Source organism: Lichenostomus cassidix, chromosome Z (assembly GCF_008360975.1).
Source record: "Lichenostomus cassidix isolate B80296 chromosome Z, HeHo_3.0, whole genome shotgun sequence".
NCBI lineage: Eukaryota > Metazoa > Chordata > Aves > Passeriformes > Meliphagidae > Lichenostomus > Lichenostomus cassidix.
In genome coordinates, this window is record NC_139511.1 from 74,768,807 (window position 1) to 74,784,385 (window position 15,579).

The window sequence follows — 15,579 nt, forward strand, 5'->3', positions numbered from 1 at the left end:
CCATGCCTTTCTATTTGTACTCCAACGTGTGCCTGGTGGGTTGCTTGGAACACTTGTCAGAGGTTTTATTTTTGGAAGGAGATTCGGGTGAGCTAATTAAGAGTTGGTGAAGTTTCCCGGCCCAAACCTGCTCTCCGTTCCTCGTTTGCCACCTCCTCCTCCTCCTCCCGGGGTTGAGAAATCCCTTAATTAACGGTGTTTGTTCTCCTGCCGGCCCCGCCCGAGCCGCGGCTCGGCGATTAGACGATGGGAAAAAAAGGTATTTATTGTGTGTGTGGGCTTCCCGTCGCCATGGCAACAGGCAAATATTTGCAGCCCTCCACTCCTGATTAATCCCTCCCTTCTAGAAAGTCGGGATGGGGAGAATTCCCGGGAATTTCGCGGCTCTGAGGGGCAGCGAGGCAGAAAGAAGAGGGGGAGGAAGGCAGTTGGAGGCACTCCTGGTGATCTGCAGGGCCTTGGGGCATCTCTGGCAACATCTGCAGGCACCTCGGGCAAAATGCTCTCCCTGCTGAATGGAAAATTCGCTGCTGACCTCGAAATGGCCAGGATTACAGCCGGGAATTGAGGGATATTTTGGAAATAATATCAGGAAGTCACGGAATCGCAGGATCTCCTGAGCTGGAAGACGTGGTTTTGAGCCTAAATGATTCTGTGCTTTGTGCATCCCAAAATCCACACTCGGGGTTTCACTGAATTTCTCATCCCCTTGACCAAGGAATCCCCAGTTTCTCCATTCCCAGGAATTCGGTTCTCCACTCACAATTTGTCCCAGAGTTGGGTTGGAAATGTTGAAATCAAGCAGCAATTAATGCATTGTGAAGCACTCGAGGTTAATTGTGTAATGAGCACCGCATTACCTGGAGTAGGAACACATTTTCCAGCTCAGCCAGGGGGGAAACAATGTGGGTTTTACGGGGGATTTTTGGGGTGAAGTGCAGAGTGAAATCCATGAATTCCCATCTTGCTGGGCACAAAGATTGGATGAATTATTCCCGATCCCAGGGGTTATTTGGCAGGTGTTATCTCCAAAATCTACCCCAAAATCTACCCCAAAATCATCCAAAATCCCCCTCTGCATGTGCATCTTTACCTTTGAAAGATGCTGATCCCATTTTCTCCTCCCAAGCTGCCCCAGGAGTTTTATTCAATTCCTGCCATCACGCAATCAAAAATCAATAAAAAGCATTTATTAGGATGTGCGCTTCACACAAAATGTGATTTATGCTCTGTGTAGATCACAAAAAAAAAGGGGAAAGCAGGCAGTAAGCAGAAAAAGGAACTTTTTATGGTCTTGTCCTGCTTTAGCTACGCTTGACAGACAAGGAAATGTTATTTAATAACATTTATTTAGCTATTTATTTGGTTTGTTACCGACTGGACTGAGGTAAATAATGATGATTTTTTTCTGCTAGCAGGACTTTAATCAGTTAATTCCAACATTTCCACTCATTTCCCAAGCACAGAGAAATGGATAAAAGTCAGGAAGATCCCTATTTTTTGGGGGATTTCAGTTCCAAAAAAATGAAATAAAAAAAGGATCATTTCATTTCTTCCCACCTTAATAGAAAGATAAAGCAGAGACATCATTGCTGCTAAAATCTCGAGGTTTAGCTATGTCGATAATCTCCTTTTGATGCTAATTAATGACGAGTAATCATAAAAACAAATGAAAAGCACTAGAGCTGCAGCAGGGTGTTTTATGCTTATGAAATAATGCATCTTTATGCATTTGTTTATTTGCCACGGAAAAAAAAGTCATCTATATTCATAGGCAAACAGCAGCTCAGCTTCAGCTGCTTTTTCCTTTTTTCCAGAGTCAAATCCCAAATTTTATCCCTGATTTGGTGCTGTTTGGCCACAGGTTGGAGAATATGGAATTCAAAGGGGATTGAAACAGAGTATTTTCCTTCTGATTTTTCATATCTGTGAGTTTGGAGGAAAAAACAAGAACACCTGGAATTCTAGTTGGAATAATTCCTCTGGCTGGGGGGAAAGCAAACTTCAAAACTTTGGGAAAAAACAGCTTTTTCAGCAGCTTACCCTGGTAGAAAGTGCAGTTAAATTCGGAGGATTTGGGCAGGAATCCTAAAAGGAGTTGGTTTGAACCTGAAATTGGGGATTTAAATTCAGTTTGAACTCAGAATTAGGGATTTAAGGTCAGTTTGGGAAAGGAGGAAGAGAAGCCGCAGGTGAATTTTCAGCTCCCGTTGGGATTGGATGAGCAGAAGCCAATTCGACTTCAGGCCCCCTTTTCTTTTATTCCCACTTCCATGGAACCCCTTGGAACTCCCATTTCCCTCCAAAAATTTCCAAATTTTTGGAGGTTTTTCATCACCTGCTTCCCCAGATCTATGCTAGAATAAAGCATAATTGCAGCCAGTGGAGGGAGAAAAGGCATGATACCCTGAATACTCAGGATATTTATGGCTCCATTTAGCACCTCGTTTTGCCTTAAAGAGTGGGGGATTGACGTGGGTTAAATGCTCCTACAAATCTCCTGTAGCCTTTCGGGGAAAAGGGCAACACAATAATAATTGTTGAATTTATTGTGTCGAGACGTCAGCGAGCAGAGCTCTGCAGCCTTCCTGCTTTTTTATCCGAGTTATCTCCACTGGAATTCCTGCTGTCCTGGGATCCTCTGGGGTTGCTGCCAGAATGGAATCCTTTGGAATCATAGGGATTGAGGTTGGAATTGATCTGGAAGAGTCTACCACTGCCCTCTCCTCTCCTCTCCTCTCCTCTCCTCTCCCCTCCTCTCCCCAGTGTTTATCTCCAATCTGGCTATTTAGATGGGGATATCTCAGTGCCTGTTTGGGAGATTTCTCCTCCTCCATCTGTTATTTACATCCTTGGTTTTTCCTGAGGTGTCTCCAACAAATGCTGGCTGGATGCTCTCTGTGTGTGTGTTATTAATAAAACAGCTGTAAAAATATTAAATTGGGAGGCCTGACTGGGAGCCAATTCCATCCTGGAATTGGATGGATGCTGAGCCCTGGAATGTGGCTGCTCTCCAGGGCTTGGCCTCTCACTTCAGCCTCTCAAAAATCACCTTGCACTGTCCCAGGGTGTCACAAAAGTGTCCAGCCTGGCATTGGACACTTCCAAAAATGACTTCTCCGGGAATGCTGTGCCAGCATTCCAGCCAGGAATTCCGAGTGTCTCTGAAAGCCTCAAGTTTCAAAGCAAGATTCATTTCAGGGAAAAATCTAGGATTTAAGGCACAAATAGTGTTTCACCAGGTGGCTTTTTATTCCAAGCTGTGGTCAATTTGGTCTGGTTGATTCCTCCTTCTTTGGAAGGAGGAGCAACTCCAGCAACTTCCAAAAACAATTCCCAAAGGAATGTGTGATGTGATTTCATTTTGGGGATCTATGGCCATCCAAGGGCACCAGGAATTGGGTTAAATCCAGGAGCCACGGCTGTGTTTTACCCCAGGAATTTGGTTAAATCTGCATTTTACCCCAAGCTCTGCTCTCGCAGGAGCTGAAGGCTGAGTGTTTGTGGCATTTTTGATGTTTCCATGGGGATTGCTATAGAAACAACTCTGCTACCCCTTCATTTATTAATTTACTTTGTTAGAGAACCCAAGGTAAACCACAAATCCAAAGCAACAATGGCTTGAAAGGGATTTCTTCATCGAAAGGGCCTTGAGCTTGTGTTGAAAGGACAACATTTGCAGCTCATTTCATGCAGTCAGAGGCATGAGATTCTGCAAGGTTTCCTTTGAGATATTTTCCCCCTTTTTATTCCATGAAAGATCCCCTTAAGGGATCTCCTTGCTTCCCTTGCTATTGAGAGGAACCCAAAGGTGATAAAACCAGATCAAATCCACACAAATCATGGAGCAGGAACAGCCAGCAGATCTCCAGCTGGCAGCTGGATTCTCCTGGTGGCCCCAAATCGAGTTAGGATGAGGAGCTGGAAGTGCATTTTCAGTGTTGTTTTTAATATTGGAAATGTAGCTGAGATGGTGCTGCTCCAGGGGGAGAAGGAGCCATGGAATTTCAGGAGGAGAAATGTGTTCCAGAAAGGATTGAATTGATATTCAGATGGGAATGCCTTAAATCTAAGGTGGGAAATTCTAGCAGTGTCTTGATGGAGAGTGAGGAATGAATTGGATTTTTTGGATGTGGCAAATCCAAGGGAAATCCAAATTTCCAAGAGGAGAAACCCAGCAGAATTCCAGCCTCATTCAGCAGTGAGAGGTGCTGTGGTCAGTGGTGAGCAGGACAAACCTATGAAAAAACCCCATGGAAAAAACTAATGGAAAAACCTAATGGAAAAACCCCATGAAAAGTCAGGATCCAGGCATAAAACAGGATTGAGGACCAGGAATCATCCCGGTGCCTTTGGAAACTTGACTCGAAGGATCTGCAGCTCTCGCTGAACAGACATTTCCTGCCCTACTTAAAAATTGGGGCGGATTTCCAAAAATGTTTGGGTATGAAAAGCCACAGGGTCCTCAGGAAGTGGTGACACCTGTGACAGATTGTTCCCAAGAGTGTTCTCTCCCAGGTGCTTGCTGAGAAAAGGCATTCCCAAGGTGTGATCCCAGATCCTCAGGGGTATTTTGGGACCTCTGGAGCCAAGAGCTTGGCCTTGGCTATTTGGAATGTTTTAGGATGGAAGGGATTTTAGGGATTGTTTCATTCCACCCCATTGTTCCAAACCCCAATGTCCAACCTGGCTTTGGACACTGCTAGGGATCCAGGGGCAGCCACAGCTTCTCTGGGAATTCCAGCCCAGCCAGGAATTCCCTCCCAAAATCCCATCTGAACATCTAATTGAAGGTGTGGGAACAGCTAAGGAACCCAAGTGCTTTCCCTGGGAATAAATCAGGAATTGAGAACTGGCAAAGCATGTGAGTGGCTAAGGATCCCAAATCCTTTCCCTGTGAATAAATTGGGATAACTCCCTGCATTCCCCATTCCCGTCTGGAGTCACACAGCACCCAGAGCTCCAGCTGCAGCAGCAATGCACAGGATGCAGTGTCACACATGAGTGACTCCTGGGCAGGCCAAGTGACAGATGCATTTCCTCGACTCCAGGCCAGGCTCCAGCACAAACCACTCTTCATTTATCAATAATTGGGCCTTAATTTCATTTGGCAGTGCTGGAGCAGCAGGCTCGGCTTCCTCTCCAATAGACTCCCGCTAATTAGGCTGGCTTTGGGCATCAATCTCCTGATTGGAGCCTCTAATAATCAACCCAGCTCTTGCTTTTTTGCACAGGACGTGGTGGCTTTCTCCATAAGTCATTATTAGTGATAATGGGACGGGAATGGGAGCAGCTCTGTTATTGATGGCTGTGAGCAGGGATCACACTCTGCCTGTTCCCACAAGGAATCGACGCCTCCATTCCTTTGGCACCTTCTCTGGAATAATAAATGTCATGTTCCATTAGTCCTGGCGCACCGAAAAGGGGATTTCTGCTCGCTGTTTGTCGGGGAGATTTTGGGGAAGGGTTGATGCAGGAGCAGAAGTTTGGATGAGGAGAGAGGCTGGAGATTCCCCATCCCTGAAGAGTCCCAGGTCAGGAGCAGCCTGGAATCATGGAAGGTATGGCTGGAACTGGATGAGCTTTAAGCTCCTTTCCAACCCAAACCATTCCGTGACTCTGTGTCAATGTGACCACTGTGGCTCCACCTGCTGGGACTGAAACAATTCCTCTCCACAGGAATTCTGGGCACCAGGCAAGAGCAGCTTCCTTCATTTCCCTTTGCTCTGTGATCCAATCCATGGCATAATTGAAGAGGATGAGGAACAAAATTCCTCCTCCTTCCTCCTTCACTCCAGTAACTCCAGCAAATCCAGCAGAGAGAGCTCCATATGGAGTCAGGGAATGTGTGGATGATGCCAGAATGAATGAAATCTCCCAGGTCTTGGTGGCTGGTTTTTATCAAAGAGCCATCCCAGCAATTCATTGGGATTGGAAGGGATTGCAGCCAGAATGATTCTGGGATTCTGATTTCAAACTCAGGGTTTGCTTCCGGAGCAAACCTTTGCTGCCTGAAGTAATCCTGGAGAATAAAATCCTATTTTTACCCTCTTTAGCAGACAGATTCCAAAGTCCATGCCCGATTATCTAAAGATGACCAACTCCTCCTGGTGTCCCTTGCCCTGTCACTTAAAAAAGATTTGTTCTGAGGCTTTCAGTGGCCCTGGGCCCTTAACATTTCTTTGGGCCTATAAACAAATTTTATCGTTTTGTTGGAGAGAGGAAAATTGCTGCATCCATCTTGGAATGGGGAGTATTATCCCATTAAAGACTACTAGCTGATTAATAAAATCAGGCTCTAAAAATACTATTTTGGAGTATAAAGCTTGGGTTTATTGCAGGACTTTTGACTTTCTTGTTTCCTCAGGTACAGCTTGAGGCCTGAGGGTGTTTTGGATGGAGATTTTTCCCTGCTGAGTGTGGACATTGTGGAGCCAAGGAAAGGCTCAAGGGTTACCCAGCTTTGAGGCACCAAAATTCCATCAGGAAAACCTGCTATTTGAAGGGAAAACACAGGAAAAAGTAGAAAAAACAGAATTTTTCACACACCTGCCAGTGGAGAGATTGGATCCTGTAATCCTGCAGGCAGGAAGGCACTGACATCCACTGCAGCCAAATCATTTCAGCCTTGGGGACAAATTTCCAGCTGGGATGAAAGTGCAGCCACCGGAAGCTCCAAATCTCCAGATCAGGACCTTCTGGAAGTTTCCTCTGGGCTGATTGCAGCTATTCCAGGGTGGAGATGAAGTTCAAGCTGATAAAAGTCCCTTGTCCCCCGGATCTGGAAAAGAAAAATACACTTTTAAAAAAAAGGCAATCTGTGCCGGGGCGGCTGCTGCCAAGGCGTGACTCAACCCCAACGTGCGCAGATTCCTCCCGGCTCGGGAGTTTTCCAAAGAACTCCGTGTTCTCAATGGCTCTATTGTGAGCCTCTGAATGAAAGAGCATTGTTGGGATGGGGCTGGGATGGAGGCTGTGCTTCCGTCCTTTCCCGAGCCCTGGGAGCATCCTGGGAATGCTGCTTCCACTGGGTTTTCCCCAGGAAGGGAAAGCGAATCTGGCCTGCAGATCTTTAAAAAAATTCCAGAGGGTTTTGGCAGATAAGAGGGAAAAGGGAATGGTGCAGATGGCCGGGAGAAGGTCCTGCCACACCAGGGAAAAACAATCTTGCTGTGGGAAAGAGCAAAACAAACAAAAGGCAACAGGAATTGCAGTCCCTCAATGAAAACATCGCCGAGCATCACATGAGCTGCCTGAACGCTGTGCTTGTTTTTGGGCTGAGGATGGACATGAGGATCCCAGAATTCCAGAGTAATTTCAGTTGGAAAAGAACTCCAGGATCATGGAATCCACCCTGTCCCCAGCCCAGACATTTCTTGGACACCTCCAGGGATCCAACACCTCCCAAGGCCTGACCGCCTTTTTCACAGGGAAATCTTTCATGGGGAAATTCGTGATTCTCAGCCAAGAGAAGAGAGGAGATTTCCCTCCCCACTGCCCCAGCCCGCAGTGCAGCATGGATTTATTCTCTCTGTTGCTCTTCCTCCTTCCCACTTAACCCACGCCACTTTCCAAACAATTCCCAATTCCCCGGCTAAAACAGGGGTTTAATATTCCACTGCCGGTAGCATTGCCCTCCTCTGGACGGTTTATTAAGATGGAAGGAAGGAGCTTGGAGCCTGCCGGAATTTTAGGGAGAAAGGGGAAATAATCGAGCCGGGAGATGTGAAAGCTCCAAGGGCTGATGGAATTAAGCGGGAAGGGAGGCGCCGGGAATCACAGCCTTCCATTTCCACTCTTCCCAAAATTCCGGCTGCTCGGCAACAAATGTGACACCTGCGCTAAGGCAGGGAGGAGCAGCTCCTCATCTCCATGTGAAAAGAGTGTGGAAACACGAGCGGCTGCAGGAGATCGTTGGAATATTTGGCTGCAGAGGGTGGGGAGTCAACCCTGCCCGCGGTTCTGAGCTCCACCTCAGTCCCACTTTGCCGATCCTTTTGTTTTCCCCGAGTTGTTCCTTTCCTCGCCTTCCCCGAGGCATCTCTCGCTTGAATGGCAACTATTCCACGACTGGAAACTAGGGGGAAGAATTCCACCGGCATGGCAAGCGCCGGGAAAAGGCGGCTGGCGCGGCGAGGGAGTTTTCTCCCCTCCTTTTTACCTTGCGCTTCTGCAAGTCACAACTTTGTCAGGCTGTGAATTCCCCAAGCCTGCCGACTCCCCCCTCGTTTCCAAGGCTCTCCGCAGCGCCAGCTGCTCGGCGGGAGGCCAGGGGAGTGTGGGGGGGGAAATCGCATCCTTTACAGCCTGCAGGAAAGGCATGGGAATGAGGCAAGGATTGATTCACCTGGGCAGGCAACTCCTAACTCCAGTTGGACTGAAGGGAACCAAAATCCCTCTCCAGATCCCCTTTAAAAACCGGGAAGAGCTCTGTCTCCCTGCATCCTTTCCCTGTGGGAACAGAGAAAGGAAACGCCCTGCATGGAGCTGAATGAAACCAGACATCAAGTCACACGAAGGGTGGAAGTGAAATCCTCTGGAAAATCAGATCTGGAAAATCTGCTTGTGAGGCTTCCTCCTCCTCCTCCTCCTCCTCTTCCTTCCCTTGGGAGACACTTCTCCCGACGATTTCAAGCAGAAGGGAGCGCTGGCGACTTGGCAAGAGCTGCCAATCCGCCTTTGGAGCATGAATCAGTCGTGTGGCAAGGAACATTTTGGGGAGGATTTATGGATCTGCTGTCACACACAGCCTGCTAAAAGCTCCGGATAAAAAAGGGTTGCAGTTTACAGCCCTGGAAAATTGGAATGAATTCCCTGCTGGGAGAACACGGCGAGGAATTTTGCCTGAGAGGGTTGGGAAAAGGAGATCCAAGGGGATGAGGATGGAGTTGGATGCTACAGAATCATCCTGCTGGCAGCTCTGGGATGATCCCTGACCTTAGCCAGGGAGGGAAAAACTCGGGAATGGCTTTGGAGAGGATAGTTGGATGGGAGCTTTATTTGTTTCCTGCTTTACCATCCAGGAGCCCTGAAAATCTTATTTGTTTTTACTTGTTTAAAGTGAATATTTCACGATGTCCACAGCCTTCTGGTATCCAGAATTCTGAGCCTCCTCCAGCTCCACAGCCAGGAAAAAGCTGAATCCAAGGATATTCCCATCCAACCGAACCTCCACAATGATGTCCAAGGGATGAAACCCCATTTTTAAGCATCCCAAAATATTGTTCCACCTGATATCCCTTAAAACTGCCACTAAGTCAGTCCCACAGTGGGAAAAACACGTGGAAAAGGTGACTTTTGGGAAAGGCTGGTGGGCTCTGGAGTTTTTTTCCAGGAGATACCAAGCTCAAAACTCAAAAATGTCTCAAGTTTGAAATGAGTCAGTTAATGCATTAATTAGGAAGTTTGTACAAAAATTATTAGGGGGTGCGGAAAGGAAGATAATAGGGAAGAAAACAAAGAGGTTTAGATGAAACAAATGTGTCAAAAATCAGGAAGTTTGTGCAAGTAATCAAGAAGTTTGCAGAATAAAATTTAGGAAGCTTGCAAAAAAAATATTAAGGGAGTTTGGAAAAAAAAGAAGCTCGCCCAAAAAAAATTAAGAAGTTTGTCACCAAATTAAGAAGTTTGCTGCAAAAGCTGCCCAGAATTCTTCGCGGGGAGGAGCTGCACAAAAAGCTGTTTTCCCTTTCCCAAAGCTGTTCCCTAAATGTCACTTTTATCGCCTTCTCTCCCAGCCTTTATGACCATATGTGTTTTTATGATATTCACAACATGCTTGTGCCACACAAGATGCAAATTGCAATTTCCTGCTTGGAATGGCTCAAAATGAGGGACACAAAAGGAAGGGGAAAAAATGGAGAAATTCCTGCTGATGTCCCACCAGAATTTCCTCATGTTTCCTCATGTTCTGTCAAAATTCCAGTTTTTTGGGATGAGGAGGATTTGGATTGTTGGCTGCTACAATTCCAGAGATTGGGAATGGAGTGGGAAATTCCATCCTGGGATTGATCATTTTGGGATATCGGCTCAGGAAATAGAAAACAGCAGGGAGGAAATTTTGGAAAACCAGATCCAAAAATAGGAAGAGGTAGGGAAATCCCATTTCCTGAGGAATTTTAGACATGTTGGGACTTTTTTTCCAGCTGGGAGCAACAGTGCCTCCCAAAGTGCAAATCAGGAGTTTGGGTTAGTCCAGGAAAAATGGGAAAAATGTGAAAAAGAAGTTTTTGTCCTTAAAATATTCATCCCTAAGCTCCTAGCCTGACATGTGTAGTGTTTAGGAGGGAAATTCCTCCTGGTTTTCAGCCTCCTGCTTTTGGCCCAGCTCGGAATTGCTCATGGAATAATAAATTCCCATGCATTATTTAGGGATTTCTCATGTATTACACAGGCAGACAATTCCCACCTTGCTGTGTGTTTTTTACCTTTGCTCCTCACACCTTCTGGGGTTTCCTACTGATCCTCTTTTCCCAGTTATAAATCCTCTTTCCCCAATTATAAATCAGCTCCTGAGGAATTCGGATAGGATAGGATAGGATAGGGTTGGTGTTAGGATTTGGGATGATCCCATCCAGCCTGGCCATCAATGGGATCACCAAGCTACACTCCAACCCCCGGGAAATGTTATGAATTGATGGATTTCTACCTGAAAATGTAAAGAATTCCAACTCAAGCACAGAAAATGAATTGGGTTTGACTCAAATACTGGGGAATCCCACAGATATAGGGTCAGATAATAAATGAGGAGAGGAATTTGGGATCTGCTGCCTCCCCTGGGCTGTGCTGGAGGAGATTCCCCTCCTGGATTTCCCCATAATCCACAGCGGGATTTCTATAATTGCAGAGCTTTTGTGTCTGGAAAACAAGAGGATTAAAGGGGAAAAACTCCTTGGAAATCCCAGCCCGTGGTATCGCCGGCCGAACAATTCCGATCTAATTGATCGCGGCGTTAATTCCTCCTGATCTCTGTGTACTCTGCTGGCAGCCTGCTGGGAGATTCCTAATCAAATTACAACTAATTCCCTGCTTTTGTCTCTATTTTCAGGAGTCGGGGGGGGGGGATATGAAATGCATTTTCCATCTCAAGCTGGGAAAATTGAGAATATTTTCTCTGAAATTGTGGTGCTTCTACTCCAGGTGCTCCCCTTTGACCCCAAGCTGTGAAAACTTTGTGAGGTTTTGGGTTCTGCATGTTTGGAAAACTCCAATAAAAGGTGCTTTATTGATTCTAATTAAATCTTTTTTTTTTTTCCCAGTTAAGTTTAATTTAGGGTTGACATTTACCTGCTGCTGAAGGAGGGGGAATTCTGAGTGGACAATTCATTGCAACTTGAGGGAAAAAATATCCTCAAAATGCCAGGAAAGTGCATATTTAACATTTGCAGTAATGAAGTGATTTTAATTTAATAATAAATCCCTCTTGTCTCTATTTCCCCTTGTCCCTCTCTCCTTGCCTGGCACAAGGACTGAACTGCACTAATTCCTCTTTTTCCAGTGTAAATAAGCTTTAATTCCTCTTTCCAGGCAGGCAGCACCTTCAGAATTCCACTTTTTATCGAATTTGGAGTTGCTGTTTTGATTTTATAAACCCAGGACTGGGGAGTCACCTGGACTTTCCCGAGGAGTTTTCCTCCCTGCAGCAACTTTCCAGGTTTGATTTAGCTTTGCTAGACTAAGCACATTATTAATTGGGTCTCTTTTATTTACAATTCTGTCACCTGGAATATCTGCTGGGGTCGCTAATTGAATTTTGGGAATCCAGTAATTAAAAAAGTCCACGGAGCAATAAACAGGAGAGTCCATAAATAATGGGACATCAATCACGTGGATTAAATGATTTCAGATCATATTTGAACTCCCTGATTTTAATTTATGTCTTCCTGAGGATTTATAGCTGATTGTGTTTTGCTCCGCCTGGCCCCGGAGAGAAAGCTTTCCAAGAATCCTGGATATTCTGGGTTGTAATCTGACTTTCCTGGGTTATTTCCTTCCTTAACTTTACTACCTGGAATTCCATTTTTCTGGAATCCACTCGGATAAACGCTTGCTGTGGAGAGCAGCGATGGGTTTGGGAGGTTTGCTCTCCCAGAATTCCATGTTTTCCTGGCACTGGATCAAAAGATGACAAATATCCTGCAAGGAGACAGAGGCTTTATTGTTGCTGGGTCGGGAACGGGGCTGGGATTTGGGAGAATTCATCCCAACCTGCACCATAATTGGGGATTGATAATCCTGCCTGTCTGGTTTTTTGGGAATAATAAAAGCTGTTGGGATGGAGAGTTGCTGCCACATGACAGATTTTCCCTGGCACGGGGAGGGAGTGGCAGAGCTCAAAGCATCTCTGGGAAAAATATCCAAAAAAACCCCCTGACTTGGAATGCTGCATCCACAGGGAGCAGGGAAAGGATTTGAAAATGTGATTGGGATTGCATTTCTGGGATGGTGGACGTATTTTCCCCTGTGATATTAAAAGAAGTTTATCAATCCCACCCTGCTCCACTCAATCCTTGCCTTCCCAGGATTCTTCCCATCCATCCTTTCCCACCATCCCTCGGCTTTTCCTCGATTCCCAGGAACTTTGCAGCTTCCTCATTACCAAAGGTTGTATTTAAGATTCCCGTGTCTCCAGCTTAATAAGCCCCCAAATGAGTCCCGCTGGAATTAGCCGTAATTAAGGACATTGTGAAATATGGTGGGGGCAAAGGGAATTACACTGTATTACTTTATTAATAATATTCCTTAACTACGCTGGAAATTGCTATTAGGCCTGAACATTCCTGCCTGGATATGGAAATAGTCTTTTGCTATGCTAATCTAGCACAATTTTCTTTTCAATGTAAACAAATTATCCTCTATTAATATGCTGTTCTCCTTGCATAGTTAATTATTGTAACAGTAAGGAATAAAATGCTGTGGCTTTCGCTGTTTCGGATGGAAAAAGGGCTCCATAAATACTTTAATAGGGAGCTAATTACGCACAGAATTCCGACGCCGAAAATGTGTTTGTAATTGCATTAAAATGGTCTTCTGTTCAAATATTGGGAGGCCAGCTAATTGGAGGCAAGCTGGAATTTCAATATTGTGAATCAATGATTTCCATCCACTCCCCGTTTGGTTGTGTTTCTCCTCATGTTTGGCTTTGGGAACGCAAGGAATATTTAAGATGAGGAGATCCAGGTTTGATGGTGATGAGGGAAACTGGGGGAAAGCAGGGATTTGGGGGGTTTGGGCCACAATGGTGACCTGGAGTTGGGTGGTCAAGGACAGAAGGAGAGGAGAGAAGGAGAGAAGGAGAGAAGGAGAGAAGGAGAGAAGGAGAGGAGAGATGAAGAGAAGGACAGAAGGACAGAATTCACTCCTCACTTCTCCCTTGCAGGATCCTCATCATCCTCATCTCCTGAGGAACAGAGAAAAGGCCTCAGGTTGTGCCAGGGGAGGTTTAGTCTGAATTTTTGGGACAATAAAAGCCACGTGGCAGCAGCAGAGGTGGGACATGGAAAATCGGATCCCTCAGAATGCCACGGACGGATTTGGAGTGGGAACAGGCAAACAGCTTGTGGCACAAAGCAAAGGAGAGAATTCCAAATGGCTAATCTCCAGCCACCCACACAAGTTTTGTCTCTCTTTAGCACCTTTCCCTGTTGCTAAGTCTCGCATCCAAAAAAGCGGAGAGGAGACACTCCGAATTCTGCGGTGAGATCGTGTTGAGCAGCTGAAAGCAGGCTGGGGATCTTGGGGAAAATGCTGGGATTTGGAATTCTCAAAGCTTTGGGAAAGGTGGATTCTCCTTGTGACCCTCAGGATGGTTCTGTCCTGTGCTGGAGCAGCTCCTTTTGGGATTTCATTTCAGTTTTATCCCTGAAATGCTGCATTTGCCCCTCAGATTCAACAGGAAAATCTCCAGTTGGTTTGTGTTGTGCCATGTGAGTGACCTGAGTGAGGTTATATTCCTTTTTAAGGGAGAAAAATTCCTGAAAATACACCTGAAAGCACATGGCACGGGCAGAGGAGAGCTTTCCAAGTGAAAATTCCTGACAAATTAGCTCAGGCCGGGGAATTAGCACTTCAATTTTCATAACAAATACCCCAGCAAAACCCAATTCCTTAAGCTTGCTCGTAGGAAGCCAAAGAAATCATCTGCTTGAGGGAAAAAAAAAAAAAGAACAAATGGGGGAAAAAAAGCCAGAAAAAAAGACATGTCAGATCCCAGCTATCCTGCCAAAATCCCCAAACATCTTCCTAGCTTTTAAAGGGAAGAGCATTTGAAATATCTTTGCGGAGTCGTGTCTGTTTGTCTGACAGATGTCTGCAATGTACTGGGAGCTGGAGTCATGCTCCGAATGTAAATAAGATTATGGGCCTCGCAATATTCCCATTCCCTCGGATTTACCCCTGCACCGAGGAAAAGAAAGGTTTTTTTTTTCCCAGCAGGTTTTTTCTCTCCAGATGCCACAAGCAGGATTAACATTTTTTTGCCTTGTCAGTTAAACGGCCAGGTTTGTCCTTTAATCCAGTGGTTGCTCCAGCTGTTGGAGCAAAAGGGCAATTTCTGGCTGGAAATAGAAATGATTCACTCAGAAGAAATAGAATTATTCACATCATCTCTTTTTTCCCCTTTTCTTCCCCCAGGAATGAATAGCAAAAGTCTCAATGATGGAGTTTATTGAGACCTGTGCTGCAATCTGTGATATTCCCAGGGATGTCCCCAATCCCAGAATGATAATTTTGGGGAAAGATGGAATCCCTGAGCTTTGGAAGTGCAAATGCCCACTTTGGGGAGCACGGAGCCATTTCCTGCTGTCCTGGAAATTAATTCACCAAAATTCTTAAAAACTGATTCACTAAAATTCCTATTCCCCTTTCTCCAAAAGGGTTGAGTGATTTCCTAAATACCCGGCGATCTCAACCTCACGTCCTGGATGTCAGGAGTAATCCCAACATCGTGGATGAGGTAGAAATCCCTTAAAAGCAGGGTTTGAATTCCTAATTGGCAAAGTCAATCCCATAATTGATCCTGACTCCTACATGTGCCGGGCAGGGCAGCGGCCGGGAATGGAACAGAGCTGGGAATAGAGCTTCTTTCACCTGAAACAAATGAGCTCTAATTAGATTAATCTGCAAATCAGTGCTCGGCACTTGTATGATTAACGGGCGCCTCGCCCTGCTCCCAGATCGCGGCCGTGGGTTATCGGAGGAGATTTGATGGGGACGATTTCCCCCTCGGTGTCAGGGATAACTCGGAACTCCTCGAGCTTTTTCCGAGGAGCCGAGCTCGGGTGTCAGCAGGACGCTCTCCAGCTGTTGGGGAACGGCGTGTCAACATTATTTACCGACTGAACGCGATGATAATTACGGAATCGAGGGCAGGATGGCCATCCATACTTAATGCTGCCATCCTCCTGCCCGAACCGGGCGGGAGAGGAGGAGGCAGAGCAGTGCGGGATGCCGCGAGTAAAAAATTCATTTCCAAATGGGTTTCAGGCTTCTCCAGCAGATGGGAGAGCACGGAAGTCACGAGCGGCCCTTCTCCGCCGTTTAACCCTCGCAACGCCGCGGCGGGGAGAGCGGGAGGCCCAG

At 46.0% G+C, this 15,579-nt stretch overlaps 1 long non-coding RNA gene across 1 annotated transcript in view; it reads right to left on the reverse strand.

Moving 5' to 3' along the window:
• Nucleotides 1-15,579, reverse strand: part of LOC146425265 (uncharacterized) — a 43,059-nt gene that overhangs the window by 6,196 nt on the left and 21,284 nt on the right. The window contains exons 2-3 of the long non-coding RNA XR_014846848.1: nt 6,550-6,781; nt 1,094-2,666 (exon numbers count right to left, since the gene is read on the reverse strand). This is a non-coding gene — a long non-coding RNA (uncharacterized LOC146425265). The remainder of the gene's footprint in view (nt 1-1,093; nt 2,667-6,549; nt 6,782-15,579) is intronic.